This window comes from Squalius cephalus (assembly GCF_949319135.1).
Source record: "Squalius cephalus genome assembly, chromosome: 24".
NCBI classification, from domain to species: domain Eukaryota; kingdom Metazoa; phylum Chordata; class Actinopteri; order Cypriniformes; family Leuciscidae; genus Squalius; species Squalius cephalus.
Window position 1 is genome coordinate 5559540 of NC_137145.1, and position 16530 is coordinate 5576069.

Here is a 16530-nt window from a genome sequence, read left to right on the forward strand (position 1 = left end):
ATCAAGTCTTGGACAATTGCACGGCGCTTGCTGCTTGATGTTTTCAGATTAGGATTGGCCTATCGTCTTTGTCGAATTGGACAATTCCGGTAAAGTTTTATGCCACTGTCATTTCCCAAAAGCAAAGCCCAAAAGTTATACGTTTTCACCCATCCATGTTAAGACGGCCACTGCGTGGGCAAATGTTTGTTATCTTTGGTTTCTACTGGAGGTTCGGTGTCTCTCTGGGACTGGTCGACATGCATACCAGGACAGACCAGCAGGGCCCTCCCATTACCACATGGTGACCAGGGATATGTTCCAGAAGAGTCATGTGACCGCTAGTGTCCTCTTTCTCAGAGTATCCCATTGCAAAAGATGCATGTGAATGCAAACTTTACATTATGACTGTATGTTCAGAACAATGCTACAGAAATAATGCATACTATTTTCAGTCATTCAACAGTACTGGATGAATCAGATAAATTAATGTTTGGATGGATCTCTCGAAACCTGTCATATTTCACCACACAATCAAAAAATATATTTTTTTATTTAATAATATTTTTATGGTAACACCTTAGGTTTCATTTGTTAGTTAATGCATTAACTAACATGAACTAACATTTGAGCAATATATTTTCATAGCATGTTTAACCTTTGTTAATAATAAAAAATAAAATAAAATAAAGAATTTGTTCAAAGTTCATCTTAGTTCACAGTGCATTAACGTTAACAGATACATCTTTTGACTTGTAAATTGTAAAATGTATTAGTAGATGTTGAAATTAACTTTAAATAAATTATAATTAAATAATGTTAATTTAGTTGAAATTAACATGGATTAATATTAATAAAAGATGCAGAAGTATTGGTCATTGTTAGTTTGTAACTAATGTAGTTATATGGTGTATATATAGTTACACTTTATTTTAAGGTGACGTATTACATTGTACTTACTCAAATAAGTACTGAGTAATATGAATTAACTACATGTACTTACTATAGAGTTACAGTTAGGGTTTGTTTTAGAGCTAGTTACTTGTAACTATGCACAATTTACTGTTTACATAATTTGCATAATTTATAGTAAGTACATGTAGGAACATGTAACTTTCACTCTAAAATAAAGTGTTACTATATATACAGTGCAATGCATAAGTGAATACACCCATGCTAAAGTTGACTAAAAAGAGGAATAAAAAATCATATTTTGGAAATTGAACTTAATGCCTTAATTTAAAAAATTAGGAAAAATCCAACCTTTAAGGACACCAATTTTCTTTGTGAATGAATAATGTATCGTAAATAAATAAATGTTCTTCCTTAAAATACATGGTGCATAAGTGAGTACACCCCTATGTTAAATTCCCATAGAGGCAGGCAGATTTTTATTTTAAAGTATTTTTTTACATTTTTTTTTTTAGGATACTATGCATCCTGATAAAGTTCCCTTGGCCTTTAGAATTAAAATAGCCCCACATCATCACATAGCCTTCACCATACCTAGAGATTGGCATGGGGTACTTTCCATAAGATCATCTCTCAATGCAAATCAAACTAGCTTTTAGGCTAACTGAAATAAAACCATGCCAATCTCTAGGTATGGTGAAGGCTATGTGATGATGTGGGGCTATTTTAATTCCAAAGGCCAAGGGAACTTTATCAGGATGCATAGTATCCTAAACATTTTTTAAAAAAAATACTTAAAAATAAAAATCTGCCTGCCTCTATGGGAATTTAACATAGGGGTGTACTCACTTATGCACCATGTATTTTAAGGAAGAACATTTATTTATTTACGATACATTATTCATTCACAAAGAAAATTGGTGTCCTTAAAGGTTGGATTTTTCCTAATTTTTTAAATTAAGGCATTCAGTTCAATTTCCAAAATATGATTTTTTATTCCTCTTTTTAGTCAACTTTAGCATGGGTGTATTCACTTATAAAAAAAAAAATATATATATATAGTAACACTTTATTTTATGGTGAAAGTTACACGTTACTACATGTACTTACTATAGTTAAAACTATTTTATATATATATATATATATATAATAACTAAAACCATAAATAACATTTTCATTAATTGAAATATATATATATATATATATATATATATATATATATATATATATATATATATAAATATTTCTAAATTATTTTGCCAAGGTAACATTTCTGAAGTTGAAGAACTAAAATAACTCAAACTAAATATATAAAAGACAATACAGTGTATGTATATATATATATATATATATATATATATATATATATATATATATATATAAAACCTGACACAAACACATACTTAAATTGCTAAAACTTTCAAATGAAATTGAAAACAGACAGTAAAAATAAAATAGAATACAAAATATTAACTTAAACTATGATAGTAATGAAACTAAAATAATGTTGCTTTCCAAAGAACAGCATGCTCTTGTCCTGTCAAATACAAATTGAATGTAATCTAAATTAAATGAATCTGCATGAAAAGCTGCAATATCTTCTTGAAGGGGCAATAATCCTGGGCACTTGTGCCAAGGCCAACAGAGGCCTGCATGTCAGTGATACTTTCATCTAAATATACACTAGACTGACGGGAACAGGTGAGAGAGGCCCTGCCAGACACTGAACCATCACGCATACATGTGCTTATGTGTGTGTGAGTGTGTATGTCCTTGTTGGGTGCGGTTGGGGTGAGGATGCCATCTCCCCTTCACTGTGGATCGAGATCTGAACTAAACACAACCCAATTTTGGGTTTCTCTTCAAAGCCAGCTGGTCTGGCTTTATTACTTTTTCCGTAGCCTTTTTATTTTTTTGACAAATAAACAATCTTTTTACTTTTACTTTTCTACAAAGACTGACCCACAGCAGGTGCTGGAGGGTTGACCTTCCTGGAGAAGAACCTTATCGGACTGGTAAGTGACCAAAAAGTATCCAAAATGTTTGATGTTGGCGAAAAAAATGACGTGTCTGTGGGGAACGTAAGTCAATAAAGTGCGTGTGCTAGTGTGACACGGTGTTTCAACACGTCTCGTTTGGGGAATGCGGACCTGAGAATAGAAATAGAGAGATACAAATTTAGAGAGGTCGGCTTTTTTTCTGGACATGGTTTGCCTTCGTAAATAGATATGTTTGTCTAGGAGATGAATGCAGGGAACGGGCCACCGTTTACTAATATTGAGTCAAGCTTATTTACGGCTCCTTTTATGACAAAAGGAGCTTTGACGTCGACTGTGGCTTTCTTTGTCGGACAGTTTGAGGACTTAATCAAGCCAGTGATTTTGTTGTGTGTGTTGGAATTAGGATTAAATAAGTGTGCACAGGTTCTGAGGATAAAGGCCCGTTCACATGAAGGACAATAACTATGATAACGATAAAGATATAAAAATCTAAATGCAAAAGAAAAAGTCCACACTACAACTTTTGGGGGCTTTTGCACCGGAAGAACCTTTTCATAGTTCCTATAGAACTAATGGTGGAATTACCCACTTTTTGGTGCGTTCGCACTGCAGGAACTGGGAACGAATTTAGTTCTAGGAACGCATTTTGGGGGAGCTAAATTAGCTCCTACTTCAGAATAGGGTTTAACCATAGACTGTAAAAAAATATGGATGTAGTGTCTGTGACGTCACCCGTAGATTTCTGAAGAGCATTTTTGAAGCCCAAAGTGGGCGGAGCCGGCCGTCGCCATCTTGGCAGCGCGTCACTCACGGATAACCGAAAATGGGCAAAAAGGCGGGATTAGCTGAGGTGACGTGACGGCTAACAGACAGCAAACAAATGGCTAGTAGTGACAGCAGCCGCAATCCACCTGTCACTCAAGTGGCCACGCCCTTAATTATGCCGAACTTTAAGGCTTGATATAATTTAAACGGATGAGTTATAAAAAAAATTCACTCCACTCACAGTTGTCATGAAGGGAAAAATGTGCTATATAGACCAAAACTGATTTTTGTACCAGGCTGTGAACAACTTGGGGAGTCAATGAATTGCAGTTTAAGTCACTTCCGTGTTGGATTCAAGAGAGAGACCGGAAAGTTGGCGCTTGGGTTTAACGCAGCACAATAGGAACTAGTGACGTAAGAGTACATTGATTGATCAAAAGCATTGCTAAACGAAACAGCACCCACCATTTTAAAAAAGACACAAACAAACAAACGAACAAACAAACTTCACGATGGAAAATAGGGATTAATGGACTGACTCCGAAGTCCAGGCACTGCTTAACCTTTACGCCACAGAGAAAAGCCAACGTGATTTTGAAGGGACCAAGCCCTTCTTTTTGCTCTTTCCATCGCATAACTTCCATCTCCGTTATCACAAATCCCTCGAAACAACAACAACAAAAAAAAACCTGCAAAAACACACCTCCTCCATTCTCCAGTTGCTGACGTTGGTTAATGCCACGCTTAAATGACATCGCTGTCGGCTGTTTTGCATCACTTCAAAGTTCCTAGTGGCGATACGAATGCAACCAGGAAAATGGCCCTATAGGGGAACAATCATTTTTTCGGGGAACAGCCCTGGTGGCTAGTTCCTATAACTGAGTTACTATAACTACCCAGTGCTAAAGCCCCTTATAAAGATAACGGTACAGAGAATCGATATTGTAGGAATCACTTTCAGAACGATTTTTTTTACAGCTTATGAATGATAAAAACATTAACCAGCCAATCAGAATCCATCCAGCTAAAAAGCACAAAACTGCGCCGCTACAAAACTGAATAAGAATAAACGGAACGATATCGTCTGCTGGTGTGGACGCTAATATGCAATAGTTTGTTATAGTTATCTTTATAGTTATTGTTCTTGGTGTGAACGGGCCTTAAAGATAACGATAAAGATATAGTTTTAAAAATCGAGTCCGCAACTGTAACGATAACGCACCAAGAAACGATATCATTGGAAGCTAAATGACAGCCAATCAGAATCCATTCTGCTTTTATGTCGTCTGCTGCTTTAAATGCGCGAGCTCTTTAAAGCAGGATTGATTCTGATTGGCTGTCAATGTTTTTATCGTTCATCAGCTGGAAAAAAATAGTTCTGAAAGTGATTCCAACGATATCGTTTCTCTGTGCCGTTATAGTTGTGGTGTGAACTCTGCTTTTCTTTTATATTTAGAATGATTTTAGAACTACGTCTTTATCGTTATAGTTATCGTCCTTGGTGTGAACTGGCATTAATGCTCATCGCTGGTGCTTGATCCCCTAGGGATTTCTTTCTCTAGGCCACAGCTGTAGGGAATCCATCAAGAGTGTTTGAGATAATGAAAGGCACATCAAGGGCATTTGAGGTGCCCACAAAACCACCAATTCCTGCCCACAACCACTGCAGCCTTCTCTTCTTACAGCTTCAGTTTCAAAACAAGACGCCGTGATAATGCTATCCTTATGTAGCGAGTGTGAGCGTTTGTGCCATTGTTTATACAGTTTAGACTCTCTGGCTGTCCTGATGCTCTAAAAAAGCTGGATGTTTTGGAGAAGGAAGCGCAAACTGACCCACTTTGGATGTTGAATGTCAATGCAGCAAGATTTGCATGTTCAGCTGCACCATGCTCAGTTTTTGCCACATAAGTTTGTATTTTGAGTATATATTAGAGCGTTTATCCAGCTTGGTTGTTTAATATTGTGTTCTGGTAGAAGGCGCAATTCCATATTTGTTGAAACACTTTGGATAAAAGTGTCTGCTAAATTAATAATTATAAAGATGATAATAAAAAAATTATATATAAATGCATCATGGGTTTTTAATGGCCAAAGCAGATATATATTTATATATTTATTTAAGGATACATAAAATATTTGAAAACAAATTAAATATATATATATGTGTGTGTGTGTGTGTGTTATAATGTTATATTTATTATATTTAATATATAAAATATATTTCTTAAGGAAAAGTCATGTTTGTAATATGTCTTTTTCTAAATAATATGATAAACATGAAAAAATGCTGTATTGCTTATGATTCTTCAAATAGTGTTTTTCTTTAATATAAATGTGATTAGGTAGTTAGGTAAAGTTGTAAATTTGATTTTTATACATTTTTCTTTTTTGTTTGATGCTGTAGTATTTGTACTTCTGCACATGGGTTTTCATGCAACATCATAATGTAAATTTTTTGGCATAATGTAGTGTAATATGAGATATATTTATCCAAAGTACCTGTAAGCATAAGGTATCAGGTTATGTAACACTCAGAGATGACATGCCTTAAAGGCAGCTTTAGAGACATCATTGCCTGAGAACTTGTCAGGTGAGCCACATAATGCGGCATGATTTGAAGCGAGTTTTGCACGCTAGGACTTCCCCAGTGAAACCAGAGTATGAGCTATAACAATAGAAAGCATGTTTTCTGTAATCAGGCTTATATGTTGAGGATTACAGGTGTCTAGTTGGGAGCTCAGTCACAAATGCAAACTACTAAAAAGCCCTCTGTGTTAGTCACGAATAGCCTGCGGATTCTTACTAACAAGTCCTTTGTAATTGTGTTAAATAATTTTGCAGGACAGTTGCTGTAACATGTAGCTGTAAAGATGAGATTCTGTCATTATTTACTCAGTTCATTCCAAACCTGTATGAGTTTTTCCTTTATTCTGCTATTGCACTGTTATATTTTAACCAATTAACACAGAAAGACATCCTCAAAAATATCCGCCTTGTCCAAAAAGGTTTAAAGATATTAAAAAAAAACTGTAAATTGCTTCTGAAAGAAAAGCTGTGCTTGAAGACAGACTGTTTATTTTATCTTTTGACTAACTCTAACTGCTTTCAGAGAGAGAGAGAGAGAGAGAGAGAGAGAGAGAGAGAGAGAGAGAGAGAGAGAGAGAGAGAGAGAGAGAATGAAATGGAAGTTGCGACAGTCTTTTCCTTCCCTATCGTGGCATACATCTCGTTTCTGGAACCAGATAAAATGTAGAACGGGACTTGATTTTATCCATGGGGAATTGATTGAATGGTTGTGGTTTGCTATTGGTGGATCTCTTGTGAGTGACAGGTTGCCCCGCCCTCACGCCAGTAAACACATCATCAGAGAAGAGAAATGTCGCAGCAAGTGGGAAGATATTCTGATTAAAGACTACTCACATGAATTAAAGAAAAATAATGATGTGCACAGGTGAATAATTTATAATAAACACTGTAATATTCCATAAAAAACAGAACTGTCAGTTTTGATTTCATGGTGGCTGTTCTATTACTGATTTTCATCTTGATATAAATTTATCAAGCATATCATGGAAATACACGGATCTTAGAAAATACAAACAATTGCAAAATCCAAATAATGACCACCAAAGCTTCACAGACACTTAAGATTAAGCTCAAAGTATTGCTAAACTTCACATGGAGGTTTTACCCTTACCCGCACTTGGCAGCTCTGGGGGAAATTGTTCAATGAAAAACATGGCCCCTGAGAGCGTCCATGTTCCTCTGTGAGTGTCAGCATTAGTGCCCTGCTGCCAGGAAAAGTGTTGGAGAGGTAAAGGGTTGTCAGTGTTCTGTGTCTATTAAAACACGCACATAGCTTTTCTTGGACAAGAGTGGATGAACTCTGTTTCCGCTCTCTCCCTAATGCTCAGTTATCGAGATAAACTAAACTTTAAAAAAAAAAAATCTTTAACAGACTCGGTCTCAGCTGAATGAACAAATACATAAGCCCTCTGATCGGGGTGTTATGGTTATTGAAGGATATATGGTAAGTGTGTATTGAGGTGTAATGCACAAACCCGCCACTAGTGTGCGGTAATGAGTCACGTGTGTTTCTGCCGCCAGTCTCTAAACTTCACTGATGAGTTTTAATGTGCGTTTCTGTTCTTCACTGATTGTCCCCCAGACTAATAACTAATTCATACAATTTGATTAATATTTCATTTTTCTAGGTGCCAAACGAAGTGCCTGAAAGCCTCAAAACCCCATTTGATGGAGACACAAAAGCAGTGAAGATTCAGAGGGAGAAGATAGTGAAGTTGAAACTAAAGGTTATGAGCAAGTGATTGGTAAGAATGATATTCCCTTATTGTCTTTACACAAATTTAAGTTACTTTTTTACAGTTTACATCTTCATATTTATTTTATTTTAGAGAAAAAATAAAGATAAAGTCACAGAGAAAAAAGTCATTTCTGTACACTAGTAGCCTATGCATTCAAATGACAAAATGAAAACCGATGTCCACTTAAGTGGAATAATTGAAAACGTTTATCCGCTTGAGCTCTCACGTCTGTAGCCTACACTCGACGCGACGCGTGGTGATTAAATTAAGAGCGCTCTAGTAGGACGCGTCGCGTCACGCGCGTGCACTGTAGACTGGTGTGAGTTACTGTACGCGTTAGTCCCGCCCTCTTTACAGAAAGAGAGAGAGAGAGAGAGAGAGAGAGAGAGAGAGAGAGAGAGAGAGAGAGAGAGAGAGAGAGAGAGAATGATTCCCTCTCCTGTGTGACGAACAGACGCTCGTGAGGATCTTGTCAGTAAACTAGAGGAGATCTCAAACACCACTGATCTATCCAGGATAACTCTGGACATCTTCAGTTGTTGTTTTTTCCTGCTATTGAAAGGACGCTTTCCATCGCTGCATGTGTCAAAGCCAATGAGAGACGCGGAGTTCTGTGATCATTCTCACATTGACGCGCACATGAAGCGCTTTGACGCGGTTCTGGATTTGGAGAGCGCGTGAGGAGTTGTGGACCGGTGCGTGTCTGACCATTAAAACCAGCGCGCGCACGTTCTCTGGACCTGACACACTCATGCATTACAAAGTAAGTTGAACTGTCACAACTAGATGCTTTTGTTTACTATTATTATTGTGGTTTTGTTTAAATTATGTTTGATTAATAAAATAGAATAGTACAATTAGTTATAGTATTGAATAGAATAGTATAGTTTAATATGCAGAACTAGTGCATAAGTAATGCAATAGTGCACATCAGAATAGAATAGTTTTACAAGTAATACTAATGAAGTACAGAATGGTCTATATAATATTATATGTTAGAATAGTTAGAAAAGTAATAGAATATAAATAACACACTCTTAAAAAAGAGGTTCCAAAAGTTTTTTTCTTCCACAACAACGCCATAGAGAAAACGTTTTGGGTTCTCCAAAGAACCTTTCAGTGCACAGTTCTAAAAATAACCATTTTTTCCCTTAGTTTGAAGAACATAATAATCCAAAGAACCATTATCCACTATAAAGAATCTTTTGTGGAATGCAAAGGTTCCATGGATGTTAAAGGTTCTTCATGGAACCATAACGAACCTTTATTTTTTAGAGTGTACAATACACTGGAATAGTACAACGAGTAATAAAACAGAATAAACACGATTGAAATATTCCTTATAATTCGGAGTTGTGCATTGGATGTACTTTTTTAATGCACAATTTAAAATGATGTCTGGAGTGGTTTAGGTAACACTAAACAAACATCTTTTTCCAAAATGGTGTAATTATGTGAATAGCATCTCTATTTATACCCCGCTGTGGTAATTGGAGAACTGTAAACAAGTTATTTTATATGGCAGCGCTTACTGAAACGAATGGCTTTACAGTTAACCCGGAATATCCAGGACGGGGTTCCCTGGGTGAAACGCAGCAGTTTAGATGAGAGAGAAGTGCTTTCCACTGGTGCTTGTACAATAATAATGGCCAAAGGGCAAATTGTGATCCAGGAAAGCCTAATGCTCCTCCCTGTACTTAATAAGATTCATTGTGCCCTTTTTGTGAAAGTGTTTAAGCATGTTGTTAGTGTGGGAAGTGCTGCAAGAATGAGCGAATGCACATCATTCTTGATGCTTTAGAAAAGAGGTGAAATACTTGTAGACAAACAGGAAACGTGTGCCATGCACTGAGACTCTGCAATGTGCCTCTCAAAGAATGGCACACACTTCAACTGTTTATTGCCATCAGGAAACTATAAACCTGACGTGCGATCGCATTAGTTACTGGTGAGGGATGACAACTTCACAGCAATAAATTATGACAACAGCCGATGTGTTTCATTAACATAAGCTGTGCGAGGAATCACTTGATGGTGAGAAGGCAATTAATAAATATTGTAACGGTGATGTATTTTAAAAAGGTAACCATCCAAAAACCCCAGTGTTATTAGAGGCCCGTAGGAACTTCATGGGTTGTCATGTTAAGGAATAACCAGCAGTTTCATAAAGGGCTTGATGGGATGAAGTTGTAATTGTGGTATTAAAAGCTAGTAGCAGCACATATGGGGACGAGCGCACCCAGTATATGAGTTGTGTAGGTTATCCTGCTGGGTGGTCTGGGTGCTGGTCAGACCTCCATGGCACTTTCCTTGGTTTTCTTCATTAGCCACTGAGAGAAATGCAGCAAAACCTCAAAAGTATATCACCATCATCGTTCCTGAAAAACAGCTGGGCTGATTATAACTGCTGAATGAAGACATTTGAAAAAAAAAAAGTTCTGTCATTATATAAAAGACTGAATATTTTAAAAAGAATATTTTCACGATAAATTTCTTATACTTGCATACATACAAAAAATTATGCTAAAAATACATATATTTATATATAATATACAAGTTCGGGGTCAGCAATATCTTTTTTAAATGAAATTAATACTTTTAGTGTTTTTTAAACTAAATGCTGATTTTAAGAATGCTATTCAATTCATCAAAAACAATCGTGTTTAATCATGGTTTCAAATCAGCATATTCGACTGATTTCTGAAGGATCATGTGACACTGAAGACTGGAGTAATGATGCTGAAAATTCAGTTTGCATCACAGGAGTAAATAACATTTTAAAATATATTCAAATAGAAAACAGTTATATTTAATTGCAATTATATTTCATAATATTGCTGTTTTTACTGTATTTTTACAGTAAATCAAATAAATGCAGCCTTGGTATGCAGAAGAGACTTCTTTTAAAAACCTTAAAAATCTTCCCCAAATTCTAAATGGTAGTGTATATTTTATATATATTCGATGCATCTCTAATATATATATATATATATATATATATATATATATATATATATATATATTATGGATTCATGAAGGTAAATGAAGGATAAATGATGAATGGTCATTAATTTGCACTATGCATGCTCAACCTTGTTTTACCACTATAGACAAATGTAAAATGTATAAATGAAATCTAAGCTCTCCTGGTCTGTGGTTTTGCTGATCTTGCTCTCAAAGCAGTTTTTTGGCACAACTTGATTTTGCCCCACAAAAAAAAAAAAAAAAATTCCCCTGTCACGTAATCTATCTTTGTCACTGGTGTAAAATGCTCAATTCACTGTTGCATCCTCCAGTGAGTAGGTTTCGCACAGAGAACTCTTTGTACGGTGGGCCGTATATAGCGTTAATCAGCGAGCCCCCACTCGACGCGTGCGTTGGGGGATATTTTTAGTGGATCATGTGTTCATAGTTTAGAGTGAGGTTAGTTAAAGTATTTAAAATGTGACTTGTCGGCTCTTGAGGTAACAGATACTGCATCCACTGTAACACGCCACTGGAATCCTGTCCAGTTATTCCCATTAACAGGATAGTCAGCAGGTTTCTTGAGCTCCTGCTTCAGTCTGTTCAGCTTTTCTACTTAGTTGTTATGACATCTGTACACAGACAGGTTTTTCAAACGGTGTCTCCAAGCCAGGTGTCTTCCAAAGGACAAATGGACATTCTTGACCTCCTGAGGTCTTACAGAAGCCCAGCTGATCAAGGACAGTTACCGACCAGCCTTGACAGCGGAAGTTTAAGCCATTCTTTGTAGGTCTATAAACTGCATAGTTTCATTTCGGGAGGCCAATTGGTCTTTACAACGTCATGTTAAAATACAATATTGCACCAGCTATGAAGTGAAACACCTGTTTACCAGCTAGCATGCAAGTATTAACCTTAGTTTATGAGGTTACCCATGTCAGGGACTATTGTCTGAGTGCTAATTACTAAACTGGCTTAATAAAATACTAATTTATAGTAACTGTTAAAAAACAGTGGATAGTCCAAACCTGTATGTCTTTCTTTATTCTGTGGAACACAACATACAATGAAAGTCAATGGTGTCACATGTTGTTTGGAACTCATTGTGTTCCTCAGAAGAATACGTCAGACAGGTTATGACCAACATGAGGGTGAGTAAATGCTAAATGTTCTTGAGTAAATGCTGACAAATTTGAAGTAAATGCTGACAGAATTCAGATTTTTTGGTGAACTATCCCTTTAAGACACTCAAGGATGTGCTATACGGTGAATATCTCATGCTATCTTGTTTAAATATAGCACAGAGTGTAGCCAAAACCCTCAAATTTTCTCCATCCTCAAAATTACAGAGGTGCAATCCATTTCGGTTGTCGCAAACTTGCATGTTTGTGGCCTTTTTTAGGCCTTACCATGTTGCTCGACTCATGTCAGTTTGTTCTTTGATTATGTGTCCGATTTTTTTCGCCAATTCCCACAGGTTTGAGGTTGAGGTTTACTTTCAAAATGAGCGTCTACAGATGAAATGACTGGCGTCTCTATTCTGCATTTGAAGTCACAGAACGCGATCTGCGTATAGAGCTGTAAATTCAATTAAATATTGTTCTTTTTGAAGTCACAAATCCCACAACACCCCAGATTTGTCTCTCGTAATGTAAACAGCGTTTGATTCAGTTGTGATGAGCTATCACGCTTTGTTTGAGGTAAAAAGTTCATAATTTTATTTTTGGTTCTGCTGCATTTGCACGTGCAGTATATTTGGAAGAGGAAGTCTGTGAGGGGGGGTTTGAGGTGGCTGCTGTCATCCTGGTTCGGTTTACAATGCTCCCGAGCTTCCACGTCACTTCCTCCCCGTGAGATGGTTCCCATGCGGCTGTAAACACCCACACCCAGACCTCCAGCCCGCCACTGCCAGATCAAATACAGTTCTTATGACGCAGACTCTGTGTGAGATAAATGCTAGTGAAGCACATGTAGCTTTCTCAAGAATTCAAACTTTCCTAAAGAATTTCTTTAGAACATTATTAAGAAAATGTTTTTGGGAAAGCAAAATATTCATTGGAAAATAAGAAGAAGAAAAATAGCAGTTGCTTCTTAAAGGCCCACTGAAGTGCCTTGGATCTTTGTATGATGGGTTGACGTAATTTCCACTGAAACAGGAAGCTAAGGCGGGATGTATTGAATGGCTCCTCCCCCTTTTCAAATAGCCAATAGCCAATTAGTTTACCTCACAGACTGCAAGTCGTACTTGACTGCGCCGTGGAAGCGAATCCGAGCGCTGATGATACGTTGGATTTAATAGTAGAGGTGAGAATAAATTCTAGACATTTCATTCGTTTCATTCTTCAAAACGGAATAAAACTCGAGCATTTGAGCAACCGAACTCACATCTCCAACCCATATTTCCCCGTGACGTGTCAACGGTCGCTTTGGCCAGGTGATATAGCATAGGGGGCGGGACGCTTAAGATTCTAGAGAGCATTTGATTGGACAGAAGATGTGATGAGAAGCTGAAGTCCGCGGTGATGTCATAAAAATCCGTGATCCATTTTAGCGGAAGTGAGAGACTGTATGTTTTGGGAACGCGCAACTTATTCATAACCTTAAGGCTAACATATTCATACTAAAAGCTAAAAAACTTAAGTTTGGATTTCAGGGGGGCTTTAAGAATCTTAACCTCCCTTTCAACATACAACATCTCAATCCATTAGAAAAACCTCTTATTAGAGTCTTGCGTGATTACTGTTGCTTATACTTAAGGTTAAGGATTTGAACAAACCACCAAAATCAAGTATTAAACTTCAGGGTGTAGTTGAAAGTATCAGCGGTAGAAATGGCCACCTGCTTTCTTCAGGTCAGTCATCTGCTGCGTGAGAGCTCGGTCCCGCACACACACTGCCAGAGGCTCAGAGTGCCAAGAGCGGACAGATCCTGAGACTTACTCTGATGTCAGAGCCAACCGGCTGGCAAGATCTCTTCTCCACGTCGGGCAGCCTGACAAAAACTCTTACGGATATCGATCACAGGTCCGTGTCTAAGCCATGAACCGCTAACTGCAGGGCAAGAGTGCAATTACTCTTGGCAAACAATATCAACTTTGGCGTCATATCATGTTTCTTAATGTTTTAAGTGTTTAGATTTTGCTGCATAAAATTTGGGGATTTAAAGATAGTTTTTAAGTCTTTGAAAGAAGTCGTCACTTATGCTCACCAAATATTGTGAAATATTATTACAATTTAAAATTACTTTTTATACTTTTTATTATTTACTCGCATTAAATTCCATTGCATTGCTCACATCCTTCAGAAATCCTTCTAATATGCTGATTTGGTGCTCAAGAAATAGTTATATATTATTATTATTATTATGATTAATGTTAAAACAGTTGTGCTTCTTAATATTTTGTGAAAACCATGATTTTTTTTTGTTTCAAGATTCTTTGATAAATAGAAAGAACAACATTTATTTGAAATAAAAATTGTTTGTAACATTAGATTATTTACTGTCCCTTTTGATTAGTAGTACATAATTTGATAACATCTAAATTGTCTTTCTAGAGTACTTGATTCTGATTGGTTAGATACAGATTTATCTGTGGACAAATATTTATGCTTAACGACCTTAAACTGTATAATTGTATTAATTTCCTACATATCTGGAGCAGTTTTGTGCCTCATATCATTCCTCACTCTTTTTATTCTTACAAAGTAAAATGATTTAAACCCAAGTTATTATTTCATATTTATTTATGTGAAAACTGGTAAAAGTCTTGTTCAAATCAAAGAAAGTATACATGTTATTAAATAAATCTTTCCTTAGTTACACTTATGAAAATAAATGTATGGGTCAGGTAAATGTGCTTGTTATGCTATCAACTGCGCGATTTCATTTTTAACTGTAGGCTATATTGCGGTGTAAAAAAGTAAAGATCAAAAATGTATTTTAGCTAAGGTGTACATTTAAATGAGCATGTATCTACACCACAGTCTTTAATGTCATGAATTTAGAGCATTTCAAATAATGTAACAGAAAAGAGAAGTGATATCTTAGCATGTGGCTACGAATGGCCACAGAGTTTCAGTTGGCAGTGGGTATCGGTTAGCGGTGAAGCGCAAACGCGACGCACACACACAGAGAACACAGCTGTGTGACACACATCTCCACAGCAAAAGGAAGCCATGCAAATGCGCGCACAACTATGAGCACAGTGCTAAAATGCCTTGTGCTCTCGCTGTCATAGTTTTGAGAGTTATTTGCCGGAATATTAACCGGATTGTTGCTAATAGCTTGATTAGCTGCTAGCTTAGCTTTTGTAATTAGGTCGCTTAAAAGTCCTGCAAAAAACTGGGACATAATTTAAGATTTTCCATTGATTTGGGTATATAAGGAAGTGTAGCATACCAGGCTAAACTTATTTTTAGAGAAAACATCTTAGATTATTAGATTATTTTACCACATTAGTTTGTTTTCCCTGTTTTAAGCATAGCCTAAATGTAATCTAATTGTGTGAGATTTATACTTAAAACACTTTATTTGTGCAAATAAGTTTAATTTTCAATTTCTGTCTCATCACATTTTGTGAAATTGATTTTGTTTTAAGACAAGACATTGCAGGGAATTTTTTTTTAAAGTATTTATTGTACTACAATTCATCTTTTGTGTCAGTAGATTTCAATTACAATACATAGCCTATCTTAAAAGGCAATTTTTCAAAATTAATTTTTTCTCATGCGTTGTTACAGAAATTTCCACTTCAGCAACACTTACACCAAACATTACATGTGTGTGTGTGTATATATATATATATTAGGGCTGTGAAAAGATTAATCGCGATTGATCGCATCCAAAATAAAAGTTTGTGTTTAAATAATATATGTGTATGTACCTAGAGATTGGCATGGAGTACTTTCCATAAGATCATCTCTCAATGCAAATCAAACTAGCTATTAGGCTAACTGAAATAAAACCATGCCAATCTCTAGGTATGGTGAAGGCTATGTGATGATGTGGGGCTATTTTAATTCCAAAGGCCAAGGGAACTTTATCAGGATGCATAGTATCCTAAAAAAAAATAAAAAAAAATACTTAAAAATAAAAATCTGCCTGCCTCTATGGGAATTTAACATAGGGGTGTACTCACTGTATTTTAAGGAAGAACATTTATTTATTTACGATACATTATTCATTCACAAAGAAAATTGGTGTCCTTAAAGGTTGGATTTTTCCTCATTTTTTAAATTAAGGCATTAAGTTCAATTTCCAAAATATGATTTTTTATTCCTCTTTTTAGTCAACTTTAGCATGGGTGTATTCACTTATGCATAGCACTGTATATACATATATATATATATATATATATATATATATACATATATATGTTTATGTATATGTATATGTATATATATATATATATATATATATATATATATATATATATACATATATATGTTTATGTATATGTATATGTATATATATATATATATATATATATATATATACATATATATGTTTATGTATATGTATATGTATATATATATATATATATACACACATTATACATTTACAAATGTTTACGTTAGATGCGATTA

General features: G+C 35.8%; 1 protein-coding gene across 2 annotated transcripts in view; it reads left to right on the forward strand.

The window, feature by feature from the left end:
* The first annotated feature begins 2666 nt into the window (after positions 1-2666).
* mef2ca (myocyte enhancer factor 2ca) overlaps positions 2667-16530 on the forward strand; it is a 44197-nt gene continuing 30333 nt past the window's right edge. Inside the window, exons 1-2 of one of the 2 annotated variants that reach the window (XM_079860485.1) lie at positions 2667-2906; positions 7871-7987. The gene's annotated coding sequence lies outside the window, so the exon portion shown is untranslated. Of the gene's footprint in view, positions 2907-7870; positions 7988-8340; positions 8745-16530 lie in introns of those variants that run through there. The other variant, XM_079860486.1, reaches the window with a different exon arrangement.